This window comes from Manacus candei, unplaced genomic scaffold (assembly GCF_025592945.1).
Source record: "Manacus candei isolate 608988 ecotype Guabito, Panama unplaced genomic scaffold, ASM2559294v1 h1tg000073l, whole genome shotgun sequence".
Taxonomy (NCBI): domain Eukaryota; kingdom Metazoa; phylum Chordata; class Aves; order Passeriformes; family Pipridae; genus Manacus; species Manacus candei.
The window spans coordinates 4,491,902-4,508,718 of record NW_026138121.1 but is presented as its reverse complement, the minus strand read 5'-3'; the positions used below and the strand labels follow the sequence as shown (position 1 = coordinate 4,508,718).

At 45.3% G+C, this 16,817-nt stretch overlaps 1 long non-coding RNA gene across 2 annotated transcripts in view; it reads left to right on the top strand.

Moving 5' to 3' along the window:
* Positions 1–16,817, top strand: part of LOC127480496 (uncharacterized) — a 115,994-nt gene that overhangs the window by 9,396 nt on the left and 89,781 nt on the right. The window lies entirely within an intron of this gene.

The following is a 16,817-nucleotide window of genomic DNA, read 5'->3' as shown; positions in this document are numbered from 1 at the left end:
AGGAGGAAATTTAATGGGCAGAATGGTTCATTTTATCAGGGTGGGAAAAGAAATTAGAAAAAAAAAACCCAGAGATAAGAAATAGGGGACCTCTGAGCCAACAGCAGCAAAACCAAAACCCTTCTGAAGCTTGTCAAAACCAGCTTCTTTTTGGACCAAACCAGGATTTTGGTATTGCTGTAAAAGTATCTGTACTTCAATTTAGCCTCTTCTTTTACAAATGTAGGACCCTGAGGGAGCTGGGAATGAATCAAATAAACACTTCAGCCTCCTGTGTTGGACATCATCATCCAAACTGTCAGCCCTGCAAGGAGCTGGAGGGCACATGAGGGTTACCAGGAGTCTGGGAAAGAAAAAACACCTCAACAGTGGAAGGAGTTCAGTCCCATCTGAATTTTGCAGAAGGATACAGCAAATGTCCATCCAAACAAACCTGCTGAGGCAGGAGGCAAAGTGCTACACAAAATAATTAACTAAGAGTCTTGAACATAACCCCCCTCCATCCTTCCTGCCATGGCTGGAATATATAGAATATATCATTTTAATCATCCCTTGTCATGGGCTGCACATATCCTGTACCATTATCAGCACATATCATAGGCCTGACACTGCTCTTTCCCTTTCCCTCAGCTTTTCACAATCTTCTAATTTATAAATAACGTTCAAATTTATATTTCAAAAGCACTCAGGCTTTTGGCCACTGCAAAATCACCAAGAAATCACCTTTACTTCCCACAGTGTAGATCCAGAGCATCCAAAGTTCTATTTGCTTGTTATATTAATAGAATTCAGAAAATTGCTCTACAACATTCCTAAAAAAGAGAATCAGCCAAAGTTAGACTTGGCATCTGCACAAGTCTCAGTTATTTTTTGGAATACTTTGACAACACTCTTATGTTATTGTCTCTGGGTTCATTTTTCTGCTCATGTATTCCCCAAAGAAGGAAAGAATGGTATTCCTGTTCTCTGAATAAGGACACATCTTGCTTGTCAGAGTGATTTAATTATTTATTTTCCCTTCTCCTTCTCAAATTGCTGGATCTCTGGATCAGGAGGTCTCAGATCCTTCTGACTCTTGCATATGAGGGCACAGAAATCATCCTCCTGCCTCAAAGCCAAAGAAATAAGAGAAAATTTCACCTGCAGAGGAGACGCTTTCAATTTTTGTCCTTTCAGCTGGATACTGCAGGGAAAGCCTCCAGAGAGCACAGAAAGCCTGTTAAGTTCCTAAATCTGCTTTAGTAACACAGAAAACCTGAGCTCTTTAGTGCTGGAATGAGCAAAGGCAAAGCCCCAGCTCCACTTTGCTTCACCTGTGTGCACCTAGAGACAAATTAAAGGTGTAGGATGAACGAGGTGACTCCTCCAGAGCTGCTTCTGAAGGAACTCTGCAGGCAATTGAGAACATTTTCATTTTCTTTCTTCCATTTGATCTCCCCTGCAACACATTTTTCATATTATTCCTCACATTTTACTTCCATCTGGTTTCAGCTTTTGATTAGGAACTTGGAAGCTCAGCTCTAACAGCTCAGTGCAGAGACCTGAGCTGCTTCCAGCCATATTCCTCCTTGGAGGATCTTAATTCAGCCTTCTGGTTCCTTTTACTGCACCCCTGCCCACACTGGGGGCTGCATCCTTGCTGGAGAGTTTGCAACTCTTGCAGAGAGCAAAAAGCCCAGACCTCTGTAAATATAGGAGGGGTTTGTTATCCTGAAAGAAACCAAACTGATATAAAACCATTTGCTGTGCAAAGTGTCCTTCTGGGGAAGCTGCAAATTGTCAGGTTTATCAGACAGGACACAACACACATTTAAATGTTGGTCAACATCTCACCAATAATACAGGACAAAGAGCACTTTGGGTGTCTGAACCCAGCCCAGAACCCACTGCAGTCACTAAAAACAAACACCAAAGTTACTGCTCAGGAAAAAAAGAAAATAAAATAATTAAAATGTTTAATAATAAGCCTTGTTTTGATGGGATTGTAGAATCAGAGAACCACAGAATGATTTGGGTTGGAAGGGACCTCAAAGATCATCCCATTCCACCCCCTACCATGGGCAGGGACACCTTCCACCAGCCCAGGTTGCTCCAAGCCCTGTCCAACCTGGCCTGGGACACTTCCAGGGATGGGGCAGCCACAGCTTCTCTGGGCAACCTGTGCCAGGGCCTCACCATCCTCACAGAGAAGGATTTACCCCAAATATCCAACTGCCCCTGCCCTATCCATGTCCTTCCCTGGGCAGGCTCAGGAGAAGCTGGCAGTTGTCAGGTCAGTAAGGGCTGGTGGATGGTCCCGTTTTCACCATTAAAAAAAATCATCTTTACCTTAAAAGCATTAAAAGAGGAGCATCCTGAACCAGAACAGACACTGATCTGTGTCTTCTCAACAGGGCAGGTCTGTGATACACAACAGGCAGGCACAGAAACACCCACAGAGATGTTGGGTGGAAAGACAAACTGGTGATTTGGGAACGGTGACCATCCCACACCACCTCAATTCCAGCAGAATTCCAGGTGCTTAATTCTCCAGGACCTGTGAAAGCCACAAGAGAAAGCCAGATATAACCCAACATCAGAGGCACCAGAAATCCTGTGATTTCCAACACCTTTTCAACAGCACCACGGACAATAATTTTCAAAGGCATTGTGAACCACCACCTTCCACAAGAAGCCACCCACCCACCCCTCCTGCAAATGCAGGAGAGAACTGGGGAAAAAGACATTCAACTGCTGACTGTAAGAATTAAGGGAATGGGTTTAGACTTCCCACATTTCTGAGCAATCAAACAGGGCAGCTAAAGAAAGACAGAAATCAGGATTCTAATCACAGAGCTATGAAGGAGCAATTTTCCAGATTCACCCTGCTTTTGTCACTTGGTTTGGGGGTTTTTTTATAGATTCTAAGCTTTTTTTCCTACATTCTGATATGACCTCATCTGGGCTGTGCTTTTATATTAATCTTTGCAGTATTTGTTTGCAGAGTTCACAGTGTAAAGGTTTGAGACATGTGTAGGGCATATGCAGGAGATATCCTGGAGTGATCTCATGTTTACAGCTCAAAGAGGGATCAGGGAGCTGAAAGTTGGGCTGGATTGTCCCCTAGTGGTCCCCACCTTTCCTGGGGAGAACCCCACACAGGCTGTGAGTGCTGACTGTCGTGGTCATGCACAAACTGTCATCTCTCCATATCAACCAGTGCTCATCTCCTTCCAGTATCTCCCAAATTCCTCACTACAGACCTCACCTGGCCATCAACTGCCAGTGCTGAATGTGTGGTGATGCTTATTCCTACACAAATCCATGCTCTTTAATGTTATGGTTAAGTTATAGCTGCTCTTTTGGAGGTTTTCCCTAATCTGTCAGTCATTTATAATTCTAGTTCTGTCCTCCTCCACTCTGGCAGCTTTTTGCAGCCTGTTGTCATTCACAAATTCCTCACAGAGTTTCCATTACATTGTCCAGGTTATGCTGAGGAAAATATTGGCCAACACAAGATTCATTGTCATTTACCCCCAAAACTTCACCTGATACATCCCCTTGAGCACCAAGAAGCACAAGGAACCAATGGAAGTTTATTTTACTGAAAACATTAAAGGAAAAAAACTGACTTTCCAGAAACTTCTCAGAGATCTTTGTTCACATTTATCTTATTTTCTTCAACCACAGAGCTTAGAGAAGCAATGCCATCTATAAAACCTGAAATGCTGGTTTTTTCAGCAACAGGTCAAAATTTTGAACCCAGATCTGCTTCAAATTCTGCCCCTGCAGGATTTTTTAAATTACCTCTTGTCCAAATCGAGTTTTATGTCATCACGTGGTGCCATCAGTAGGGTTTCTTCCCGCATGTTTTTCCATGTTCAGAGCACTGTTTTGTAACTTAACTGGAAAGCTGACAGTTCCAAACATCCTAAATCTCTGCACAGTCATCTCCATGTTCGACCACAGCAACTGGAGGGACTCCTGTGCTTTTACCAAGAGCTTTAAACCCATGAGAGAAGTTTTTGCTCCTTCCTTTCTGCCTGAGTCCCCTCCCAGCTCCATGTGCATCCCAGCCCTTTGGTTCAGGCTCATACTTATTGTCCATTGTTCTCTTATTCCTCCTCACTTCTCTCCTCCTTTCCATATTCTGGGCCTTCTCTGATGCAGTTTCAGCTGGTTTTGAAGAAAGCTCATGTCAGGTCACATATGCAGCAGCACAGGAAGCCCAGAAGAAACTGTGGTATTAAGTGGTTTAAGTGCAATTAACTGAAGGATTGTCATGGAAACAATTTAATTTAAGCTAAAGAACAAAATCATTAGCTCCAGAATGTCACTAAACTTTCATTTCTGTTCTCTATTCCACCCAAAAACACTAAGGGAAGGAAGAATTTCACCAAAAACTTCAAGTCATGGTATTTGCTTAAAAAAACCCAACATAAAATTGATTAAAAAACCCAACAACAAAAATTATTTGCAAAACCTCCCCTCAGCAGAAGGAAGGTAGTTTCTTCTTATTCCAGACACAGAAAGCTCCTCCTAGGGAGGTAAAATTAATTTTAAATTATATGCTCTCTTTAGACAGACAATTTCCCCTTTAACCATTCAGGAGGTTGTTCCAATCTAACTTCTTTTATTACCCATGAGCTCCAAATTCTGATTTACAACTAAACAGCAAAAACCCCCCTGTAAGAAACTGCAAAGAGAAGCCTTACAAAAGCTAATAAAAATTGGAGGATTTGGGTCTCAGGGCTCCTACTGCTGTGCTCTTCTGTCGTGGATATCCAAGATATACATGGAAAGCATGGAAAGATTAGATCAACATGCCTGTAGTAAAAAGTAGATCTGTCTCCACCCACTTTATTCCACTCAAGTTTTTGCATTAATCCCATTAACAGTATCCAAGCATAACCTAATAATTCTCTGAGGAGCAAAACCAGCATCTGCCAGAGGACATTCTCCCTCTTTTCTCATCCACGGGAACATGGATGGAGGTGCTCCTGTTTCCCTCTCTGCCTGGATTGCTCCTGGATCCGGATCAAAGGAGCACAGCTCCCATTTGAATGGAATGCAGAGAGATCTGAGGTGGCTCCTGGATCCTGTGAGGGCTTGTCCAAGAGCCCTCAGCCAGCTCCTGGCAAGGCTTTCTCCTCTGCACGCAGTTTTTCCCTGCTCCAAGGACGTGCCGCGCGTGTCAGCCTGGCAAAGAACGTGTGCTGGGAGCAGGAAAACCCCCACTGTGGCTGGAGGTTCACGAGGAAACAAGCACTGAAAGCCAAGAGGGATAGGTCAGCAATTCAACTCTGGGTTTTTTTTTTCCAGGGGTGCTGCAGGTGGGGTCTCATGAGGGCACAGCAGAAAGGGAAAAGACAAGAGATTGAGGAGCAGCAGGCAAGGACAGGCAGGTCACAGGCCTGGCCAGCAGTTCTCTGGGACTGGGGGAGCGTGGTTGGCAAAAAGTGGGTGTTCCACAGCAGATACAAGAAGCCCATGTAGGAAACCTGACTTGTCAGAGGGCCTGTAAATCACCCAGAAATTTAACTGCAGCTCGTAGCTCCGTTTCGGTGATGACCGAGTGAGGATGCTGTGAGCTGGACTTTGTGCCTGCTCTTTGAAACCCAGCCACTCAAACACCTCCTGCTTCGGAGACAGCTACCAATTCTCCAGCAAAGTTTGCTTTACAGATGCATTGTGATCATCTGCTGGAATTAAATTGTCAGTGGTGCCCTGCAGCAACATCTGGAGCCAGCCAGGCTCGGAGCACAGCAGAGAGGAGATGCCCTGGAGCTGCTCAGGGCTGGGACAGGGCTCCAGGACCACGGCCTTGAAATGCAGGGCCCAGCACTAGAGACAAGCAGGCCTTGATCTTCAAGAGATCACAGAGCCATTAAGGTTGGAAAAGCCCTCTGAGATCATCGAGCCCAACCATGAACCGTCACTGCCACGGTCACCACTGACCCACGTCCCCAGGTGCCACAGCCACACATCTTTGGAGCACTTCCAGGGATGGGGATTCCACCACTGCCCTGTTCCAATGCCTGACAACCCTTTCAGGGAAGAAATTTTCACTAATATCTAATCTGAGGCCATCTCCCCTTCTCCTGCCCCTTGTTCCCTGGGAGCAGAGCCTGACCCCCCCAGCTCCACCCTCCTGGCAGGGAGTTGGAGAGAGCCAGAAGGTCCCCCCTGAGCCTCCTTTTCTTCAGGCTAAACACACACAAACTTCTGTGTGTGTTTTTCCACACTGGGAACCAGGTCAGCATTTTTAATTTTTTTTCTTTTTAAACCAAACCTCTGAAATTCTGAAGTGTGTTACAAAGCAGTGGGGTCTGCACTACCTTTCTAATTTTCATGTTTGATTATGGACACTCTATAGAAAGGCTGCCAAGTGCTGTTTGTCCCATTTCCTCAAAATCAGTCATTTTAGGGCATCACACTCTGCTTGAGGAGGGGACAGAACTGGAGCAAGAGCAATACAGTGGGAGCAAACTCCAAGGAGAAGCTCAACTCTTTGGACATTAGCTCTGTTAGAGACTAGGTTTTCTTTGAAGCTCCCAAAGTATCCCACATTTCTGTGGTTAATCCATGTGCAAGGACCAAACACTACTGCAATCAATCAGCAGGTTTTACCTTATTTCTTCCTAATAAGTAAAATTTAGACCTGGAAATTTCCCCCTATTCCCCCCCATTAGGATGCTGGAGGAAATCACTCATTGTTCTACCAACCTGACACTGATAAATTCTGCTTTATTCCCATGTTCAGTTCAGTCCATTGCTGCTCCTGAATCAGTATCCTGCTCCTCTGGCCTCTACCTACTCAGGAAGAAGCAGCTCAAGTGCCCTCTAGTGTGGTTTTAGAACATCCAGTCCATGCTTTTCCCGCTTTTTTGGTACTAAATGAGCAGGTTTGTCTTTGTCTTGAAGTATTTTTGTAGATCCATAGAATTTTATGACATAAGCCACTGTGAAAAAAAAGTTGGACCGAGAAATTGATGGTGGTTGTGAATTTTTATAAAATTGCTGAATGATAGTTATGGCTACTTTCACAGGTGCATTACCCCTCTTATCCCCAAAATAGCAAAATTTACTCAATACATTTGAATTTTTTGTGATCTATCTGCTTGTGAAGTGCTGCTGTCATTGGATTGTTTTTCTTGATATAAATGGGTTTAGAGCATCACCATCCTAGAAAAAAAAAAATTATGGTCCTTCTGCTTACTTCTGCAGTTTCTTATAAGCCCACACTTCCAATATACATTTATCAAAGCCAAATTTATTTTTTATTCCCCCTACACTTTCAGTGGCCACGATAAACATTTTCTGAGCTCCAGTGATTCTTACTCCTCTATTTGAATTACTTTCCTCGCTGATTCAACCCTAAGAAATTTGGCCCTTTTAAAGCTATTCACAGTCTGAATAATGAACGTGCTTAGATCATCTCAGAGCACATGTTTCTGGAAGCTTTCCTGGCTGGGCTGCACAGTCTTTGAAATAAGCTTCCTGTTTTAGCTAATACTTATTTAGCTCCAGTCGTGTGCACACCATGTGAGCGAACAGACCCAGGCACCAAATGGGTTTGTTTTTCCCAAACTGAAGGTTGGGAGTGGGGACAGCACAGGCTGTGGACTGACATTGCTTCAGAAATCTTGCAGAGTAGAGAAATTCTCAGAACTGACTCGAAAGAAATGCCAGATAAACAAATATATCTTCTGGTGGTACCACTTGCCCACCCACTTTATTGGTGGCTGCCAGTAAATGCTTCAGGGAACAGCTTGAGAATGTAAGTGCAGGAATAGGGGCAGCCCATTCCTAGTATTGGCCTTCTGGAATTCAGCAATGTTTGTTTGGAGAAGAAGAAGAAGAGGAAAAGAAAATTTAGAGTGAGAATAATAGAAGTAGAGGAGAGCCTGAGCTGTCCAGCTGTGGAATGATTTCAAAGGAAGATCCTGTCCTCTGGCTCGTTGTTACACAAACACACTGAAGCACCAGAACTGAGTCTCCCAAATTCTCCTCGGCAGTTCTCAGACAGTTATGAAACTCCAGTACCTTTCCCCTTATTTTTCCTAAACACTTAATCCTATCCCACTCTTAACAGCCTTTTCTATTACTTCTTAGACCTGGGAAAATATAGAAGTCTATTTAAAACACTGGCAATTTCCCAAGCAGCAGCAGCAGCAGCTGTGCTCAGATCGGTTCTCCCTGATGGAGATTTTCTCCTGTTGTACCCTTACAGTGTCACACCATGATCACACCAAGAGATTTCCTTCAAATTTTCCAGCCAGAAGCAGAAAAACAGTGCTCAGGGATGCACGTGAGTGGAAGAGCAAATCAGATTCCATCCTGGTTGGAACAGGGATCCATATGAAATGGGACCAACCTAGTAAAGTATGTCCTGGTACTGCCACGAGTTTCCTTTCCACACTTGTAAATATTTTTCCTCATATATAATACATAATACACGGAATATTTCCAAATATTTTAAGGTAACAGTCCCAATGAGTGTTTCTTCCAGGGGTTAGTAGGAATTGTGCTTCTTACAGGAGTTAATAGGAACTGGGGAAGGGAATGAGGGTTACAAAACTCAGTGGAGTTTTTGTGTGCTTGCCATACAATAAATAGTGGTTCTAGGCATGGGCAAATTTGACTTGAAAAAGGACATTTCATCTTAGTGGCAGGTTGAGAAAAACAGTCACTATTAACACCTGATTTCAGTCTTAAAATCAAAGGTGCCTGAGTTTTCTACCCAGATACACGAACAGTTAAACACCTTTACGAGCTGCCAAACACGTCTGAATTGGTCTGAGTAAGTTTGCTCTGGAAGGACATTTTGTACCTCTCTAACATGCAGCTACAGATACAAAGGCTTTGTATAAATAGCACAAGAATAGCTCTGGATACATAATCTTTAAAAGTCCCTCCTCTTCTCAGTTCCTCTGCTTTCTAGCAATTTTCCATGGGAGATGAATTGAAAACTCAGCACTGTTTGTGTTTGTTTGAGACTCAACCATTCACACAGCACAATGAAGCTCATTTTGGACCTTCCCCTTCTATTTTGTCCTTGCAGAGGAGTAACTCAAGGTAAAATTCAGAAACAAACTATTCAGGCTCCTCAGTCAGTGGCTGGGATTCTGTTCCTGAGCAACAGCTCATCTTGCAGGGGTAATTTTACATTTAACTGGTGCTGAAACTCCGGGCCACAAAGTTCCCCCAGTATTGATGGTGCATGTGAAGAAGCTGAATTAACACTGTTGAATTCAAGGTGCAGCCCAGGAAAGGAATTTGCTGTTGGAGTGAGGAGGAGGAGGAGGAGAAAGGCACTGCTGCTGCCAGGCTGACTCCAGTCACACTATTGGAAGAGGAGCCATTCCCGTCACGGAGCTGCAAAACAGATTAAATAGCAGAGGAATCTTCCCAAAAAATTAATAAAATCATTTACTGCAAACTCGTTGGGTTGATGATTTCTTTGAACAGAACCCAAAACTTCTCTCAGATAACTGAATGCTGTGTCCAAATATTCTTCTGATATAACACAGGCAGAGTTTTTCTGTGCCAAGAGAAAATCACTTCTCATACTAAGGGTACAGCAGGCAGCTTGGTGGTGCCCCAGATGTAACATTTACCAAATGTTAATAATGCTGTAGCTTTCTAACTCCAAAATATTATTTGCCTGTTTGTTTTAAAAGCTGTCTTTCTTGATGGAAAGCCACCGAGCACGCAGTGAAATAGGAAAATAAATGGGTTTACTAGACTTTTTCAGTTCCCTCGTTTCCTTCTGTTCAACCAACAAACAAATTTACATTCTAAAAGACTATAAACATGTTCAGATTTCCCTTTGTCTTGGGTTTTAATGAGTATTTCCCTGTGATACCGAGCACCTGCAACAGTTTATACATCACCTGTTGCTGCTGCCTTTACATTTAAACTTGAAAAGATCTCTAAACCTCCATCAATTCGCAGCTTAAAGCAGTTCTGTGGAAGCAGACACTTCTCTTTGAGGATCTCTGGTGTCTGTTGGGTCCCCCATCCACCACCACAACGAGATGCAAACCCTGCAAGTGCCACTCAGCCCCTGCTGTCAGTGAAATCTTCATCTCCTGCCAGCAAGAGGCAGATCTGAACCGCAGCCAGACTCTGCTGGTGGGAGCACGCCAGGCAATACATCCCTCCCTCCCTCCCTGTCTCCCCAGGAGCTGACCTGACTTACAGACCTCACTGGTGGCACTGGGATTTCTCATCATGTTACAAATCACCCCTGATGTCAGTGCAGTGAAAGGCAGGGGATACGTGGCACGTTTCACCACTCGCTTCTCTGATTTCACATTCCAGCCACGATGCATTTCTGAAGGACCACAGAAATGTGCAGTTTAAAACCTGTCTAGTAAACTTCCTTGATCCTGAGGCATAAGCTTTGAATTTGAGTAACTTTCTTTTTTTTTTTTTTTTTCCATTGCCCTTTGGAGCAGTTTCCTTTTCCTACTTGGCTCAAACAATTTTCAAGTCAGGACAGCAGCAGCAGCAGCATGTTCCCTCCTGTGATGCAGATTGTGAGTCAGGGCCTTTGGGACCTCTGCTGACTGGATGAAATTCCATGTGCCCCCAGGGAATTGCCCCAGGGGTGTTCCTGGAATGGCTGGAAATATTTGGAGTGCCACAAAGCACCCTGAGTTTCTCCTGTTGAGATACAGGACAGGAGCCCTGCTGCTTTCCAGGCTACGAGCAGAGTTGCACACCCTCCCCTAGATCATGGAAGCATTAAGGTTGGAAAAGATGATGGAATACAGCTCAGAGATTAGCAGAGCTTTTTAATAAGCTTTCTGTAATAAACAGTCCAGACCACTATGAAATAAGTCATTCTTAGACCATTTTATATGCATTAGATTTTAATTCCCTAAAGGGAAGAACAGATTATATGGGAGTAAACCACAGGGCTGAGATGGGACAAGTACTCAAGATCTTACAGTTCTGGGATCACTCCAGTAGCCCAATCTCTGCAGAAAACCTCCACTTCACACAGGTTGTGATAAATGTCTCACAGACCTGTGAAAGCATCCTGAGCCCACAGTCAAAGAACTCTGGTTCACCCAAAAGTTCTGGACAAACAGCCTTTTCCTCTGCCACAGGGCATCGAGACCAGGGAGCACTGGCAGTAACTCAAGGTGTTCAGTCTGTAAGAACGAGGATCATAATGTCAGTCCTTCACACTGGGAAGTCTGTAAATACAGGAGAAAAGTCCACGTGCAAGTAGGGACCCACTTCTGGGGGTTGGTCACACTGAAATCCACAGTGGAGACTCTTTGGCCTGGGCCAAATGAGTTTATCCCTGTCCAGCTGTCCCAGACCCCCTGTGACTCATCATGGAATTGGTTCCATACCTCATTTTCCATGCTGATCCAAGTGGCCAGATTAGCTCAAAACAACCTCAGCCATCATGCACAGCAGAAGAATTTCTTCTAATTAAACCTTGAGCAACAGTTTTGATAACCTATTTTTCCTTAGTGTTTTTTCACAGTTTGACAGATCATGTTGTTATCCTCTAGGCCAGGTTTCCTGGGAAACAAAGCATCTCCTCACTTTTACAATCCTTCCAGGGAAATGAAGCCAAATTAAAACATTTCATGAGCGTTCATTACATTTTATCAGAGATGGTTCATGGACATATCAACGTCAACTGCACAGAATGTGCTACTGCTTAATGGGGAGCAGAAACAGCTAAACTTGCTTTTTCTAAGTCTACTTCGTGTCCAGGGGCAAAATTAACCAGGGACAAAGGTTCCTCTCTGGGCAGCACAGTGTTTCAGCCCAAGGAAAGGAAACTCCACTGCTGGGAACTGGATGTTGCTGTGGCAGAAACGTGTGAAAGAGGCCCCTCACAGGCACACCAGCTCCAGCTCCTACATCTGTGATTCATCAGAGAATCACAGGGTGGTTTGGGTGAGAAGGGACCTTAAAGTTCATCCAGTCCCACCCCCTGCCATGGTCAGGGACACCTTCCACTAGCCCAGGTTGCTCCAAGCCCTGTCCAACCTGACCTTGGACACTTCCAGGGATGGGGCAGCCACAGCTTCTCTGGGCAACCTGTGCCAGGGCCTCACCATCCTCATAGGGAATAGTTTCTTCCTAATATCCAATCTAAACCTACTCTCAGTTTGAAGAGTAGGTTTGTCCTGTCACTCCAGGCCCTTCTAAACAGTCTCTCCCCATGTTTCCTGTCAGCTCCCTTCAGGTACTGAAAGGCCACAGTTGGGTCACCCTGAAGCTTCTCCTCTCCAGGCTGAACAATCCCAATTCTCTCAGCCTTTCCTCACAGCAGAGCTGCTCCAGCCCTCTGATCCTCTCAGTGCCTCCTCTGGACCTGCTCCAGCAGCTCCACATCCTCCCTGTGCTGGGCTCCAGGGCTGAAGGCAGCTCTGCAGGTGGGGTCTCACCTGAGCAGGGCAGAGGGGTAGAATCACCTCCCTGGATTGTGCCTGCTGCAGAAATTAAGCAGTTTACAGGATTCTGGGATATTACACCCTTGCAATGCCTTTTCTGAGAAGCAGCTTTCAGAGAGAGGCCAGGATTTGAGCACAGCAAATGCTGGACAGTCCTAAAAAGAGAAAACCAGCCCAGTGCAGTTGTCAGGGCACCCAACCAGTTCTCAACAGCCTGGGATGAGCCTTGCAGACTGATCTCACATGCAAGTGCCTGATGCAAAGCAAGTAAATATATTTAAAAAAAAAAAAAAATCAAAAAGCATGGAAGGAAACAAAGGAGCAGACTATTTGACCAGACAGTTGGACAAGCACAGTCCCTTCTGACCTCCTTTGTATTCCAGGGAGCAATTCCTGAGCTGCATTCTGAGACAGAGGCAGAGTTGCCAGGCCAAGCATTCTGGCAATTGCTCAGTGGAAATGGAAACAGCAACCCAGATGCCAAAGGTATGATGCAAATTTCATTGTCCCCATAAGAATGGGAGTCCAGGATGGGTTTGGGGCTGTTTGCTTGGAATTTAAAATCACTTGTAGGTCCACAGAAACTAAACATTTAAGTCAGGGCATAAGATTTTTTTTTTAAGGAAGCTCCTCCTCATTCCCTGGCTGATGCTTCCCTGAAGGGTGATTTTGAACCTTGAATGGGGAATTTGAGCTTATCATGCACAGAAACAGCTGAGAGGCAGGAAGCAGGTAGGACAAGGGGGAATGGCTTTAAACTGCCAGAGAGCTGGGTTAGATTGAATATTAGGGGTAAATTCTTCCCTGTCAGGGTGGGCAGGCCCTGGCACAGGTTGCCCAGAGAAGCTGTGGCTGCCCCATCCCTGGAAGTGTCCAAGGCCAGGTTGGACAGGGCTTGGAGCAACCTGGGCTAGTGGAAGGTGTCCCTGCCCATGGCAGGGGGTGGGACTGGATGATCTTTAAGGTCCCTTCCAACCCAAACCATTCTATAATGTTATTCCATGAAATCTAAACAATCCTCTGCAGAGCCAAGAAACACACATGGGAGTTTTGCTGTTCATAAAGCACCAAACTGGAAAAACTGTAGGTTTTAAACCACTTAGAAAACAGCCAAGCACCAAAAGGAAAACCCAATATTGTGCTCTCCTGATCCCTCAAAGGTCGATGGGTTACCAGAGAACCATTTGGAAGACGGAAAAACAGAGGAAGGGGAGGTCAGACCTGGAAGGAGAATGGTGAAGTTTAAATCTGTACAGACACATCTTAAATATTTTAATTCTCAAATCAGTTTAGGGATGATCTTTATGGCACTTGTACTTTCTTGTAGTAATTGAAATTAAGTAGCACTTGCTGAACCAAGGACAGTTTCTTATCCATCTGTCATTGCAAATACAGGTAATTCCATATGTTCAGCAGTATCTGAATACCTACTGCTACAGTTGGATAACACTTCCTTCAAAAGTTTCCCAGCCTGGTCTGCAATGGGAAAATAACCCAAAGCAAATAGTTTGTGCCCCAGGATCTGCATAATTGTAAATCTAACTGTAAAGAAATTTCCAGGCTAGAAAGCTGTTACAAATATCCATATGCTTGTTTCATTTAAGATATAACGTGTAAGAACCTCGAGGGAAAAAGCACACTTTGATAATAGAAGGGTCTTTAAGATATAAAGCAATAAAATCCATGGATTTTGAAGCTGGACGTGTTCAAGATGGAAATTACACTTTTCCCAGCAAACACGACTAACTGGCACAGCTCATGGAATAATGTTGTGAATGGTGCACACGTGAATTTTTCCTTCACAATTTGATAACCCTGTCGACAAAAATATTATGAGTTTCCTCTTGCCTCTATTATTCTGATTCGTTCCAAACAGCCCGTGAAAGGAAACATTAATCAATCGCCTTTGTGGTTTTCTTTAGGAATCTCTTAATGGATCGAGAACCTGGAAATCACAGATATGATTGTAATAAACGCCAGGGCTGCCGAGCGGCTGCTGAGCAGGGACGAGCGGGGCAATGCAGCGGGATGAGGCGGGTTGGTGTCTCTGGAGCGATGATCGGAGCAGAAAAGCCGCGTCCCTGCAGTGCGGGGCCGCTGCCACCAGAGAGAGCTGCCGCCCGCGGAACGGGACGGACCGGCCGGGAATGCTCGGGGAATCCTGGAATGTCCCGAGCTGGATCATCCAGCCCAGCTCCAGGCCCTGCACAGGACACCGCAACAATCCCACCCTGCCCCTGAGAGCGTTGTCCAAACCCTCCCTGAGCTCTGGCAGCCTTGGGGCTGTGCCCACTGCCCTGGGGAGCCTGGGCAGTGCCCAACCACCCTCTGGGGGAAGAACCTTTCCCTGAGATCCACCCTGCCCCTGCCCTGGCACAGCTCCAGCCGTTCCCTCGGGTCCTGTCACTGGTCACAGAGAGCAGAGATCAGCGCTCCCCTCCACTGTCCCTCGGGAGGAAGCTGCAGATCTCGACAGGGTCTGACCTCAGGCTCTTCTCCAGGCTGAATAAAACGAGTGACCTGAGCCGCTCCTCATATCCTTCCACTCCAGGCCCTTCACCATCCTCGTGTCCTCCTTTGGACGCTCTCTAAGAGCTTTACATCCTTCTTATATCGTGGCACCCAAGCTGCCCCCAGGACTCGAGGTGAGGCCACCCCAGGGCAGAGCAGAGCAGGACAATTCCCTCCCTCGCCCGGCTGGCAATGCTGGGCCTGATGCCCCCCAGGACACGGCGGCCTTTGGGCTGCCAGGGCACTGCTGACTCAGGTTCAACTCGCCATCAGCAAGGACAGCTTGGAATATTGTGGCAGTTCTGGTCACTGCAATATAAGAAAGATATTGAGCCATTAGGGACCATCCAAAGGGGGGCAATAAAGATGGGGAAGGGCCTTGATTTGAAGCCGTGTGAGGACACTGAGGGCACTTGGTGTGTTCAGCTGGGGGAGGCTGAGGGGAGAGCTCACTGCAGTTCCAGCTTCCTCAGGAGGGGCAGACAGGGACTGAGCTCTGCTTTGGGGGGACCAGGGACAGGACCCCAGGGAACGGCCTGGAGCTGTGTCAGGGGAGGTTGGGTTGGAGATTAGAAAAAGGTTCTTCCCCCAAAGGGTGGTCAGGCACTGAACAGGTTCCCCAGGGCAGTGGGCACAGCCCCAAGGCTGCCAGAGCTCCGGGAGTGTTTGGATGATCCTCTCAGGCACATGGTGTGACTCTTGGGGGTGGTTCTGTGCAGGGCCAGGAGCTGGACTCGATGATCCTTGTGGGTCCCTTCCAACTCGTTGTATTCTGTGATATTGTGAAGTCATTATGAAGAGCACTGGCCCTAAAGTGGAGCCCTGCACAACCCCATAAGTGATTTTTTGCCAGCCTGATGTAATCCCTGCCCCCTGGGCACCCAAACCTGTGTGACCCCTGGCACAGTGCAGGAGGAAGAGGTGAAGGGCCTCTTTGAGATGCAGAACCAGGCACTGAAATGCATCATATTGGAATTCATTCGCTGCAAGAATTATGTGGGAAGGAGACCTACTGCTTGTGAAAGCTGAATGATCCATCCCTAAACTTTTAGATAAAATTAGCATGAAGGCTACCAGAGAAGCCTGCTAAAAGCCTTTTTCAAAACCTATGTTGCCATCATAATCCAACACAAAACTGCTCACTGTTTTTTTTCATTGCTTCTGATCCATCAGGGGATAATGAAGTCTTTTACTACTTGTTTGATGTATCTCATTGTCATGAAGTTATTTTTGTCTATTCAAATGCATTCAAGTTTTTGTTATTTTTAGAAGGGATTGAGGTCAACACCATTTGCATCACTGAAACAAAAAAGGGAAATTGTAAGGCTTTACTTTGAGTCATAAGGTAGGTTGAAAGGTTCTTTAAAAAACCCCAGCTAATAAAGTTTTTTTCATTACAAATGAAACAAGAGATTCTTAATTAAAGTCTGCCACTGCAATTCAAATAAACTATTGGGGCTGATTTTCCCAAAATGCTGCCAGGCTTTAACGCAGCAGAAAATAAACAGCAAAGTGAGTGAAAATGGAAACCACCTCCAACATCCTTTGGTATTTCTGTATCATTAGATGGTTGTAATTGGAAATAACAACACCAAGCATCTTTTCCTACGCCTTTTTGCGTGGTTTCCACACACATCTCGGGGAAAATTGATTCTAAATATGACAACAATATGACTAGGTAACACTGTAGAGTTACTAACAGAGCACAAAGCAGGAAATAAGTGCTTTGTTAATTAAATATTGAGAGGAAATGTTTGACACAGAAACCCCACGTTTCCACAGACTCAGCCTCTACCTTGTGCTCTTCTGTCAAAGCCTCACAGGCAGCTTTGGATTCAGAGTTCCCGAAGAGTTTGAAGGAAAACAGCAGCTGAAAAAAGAAATCATCAGAGGAGA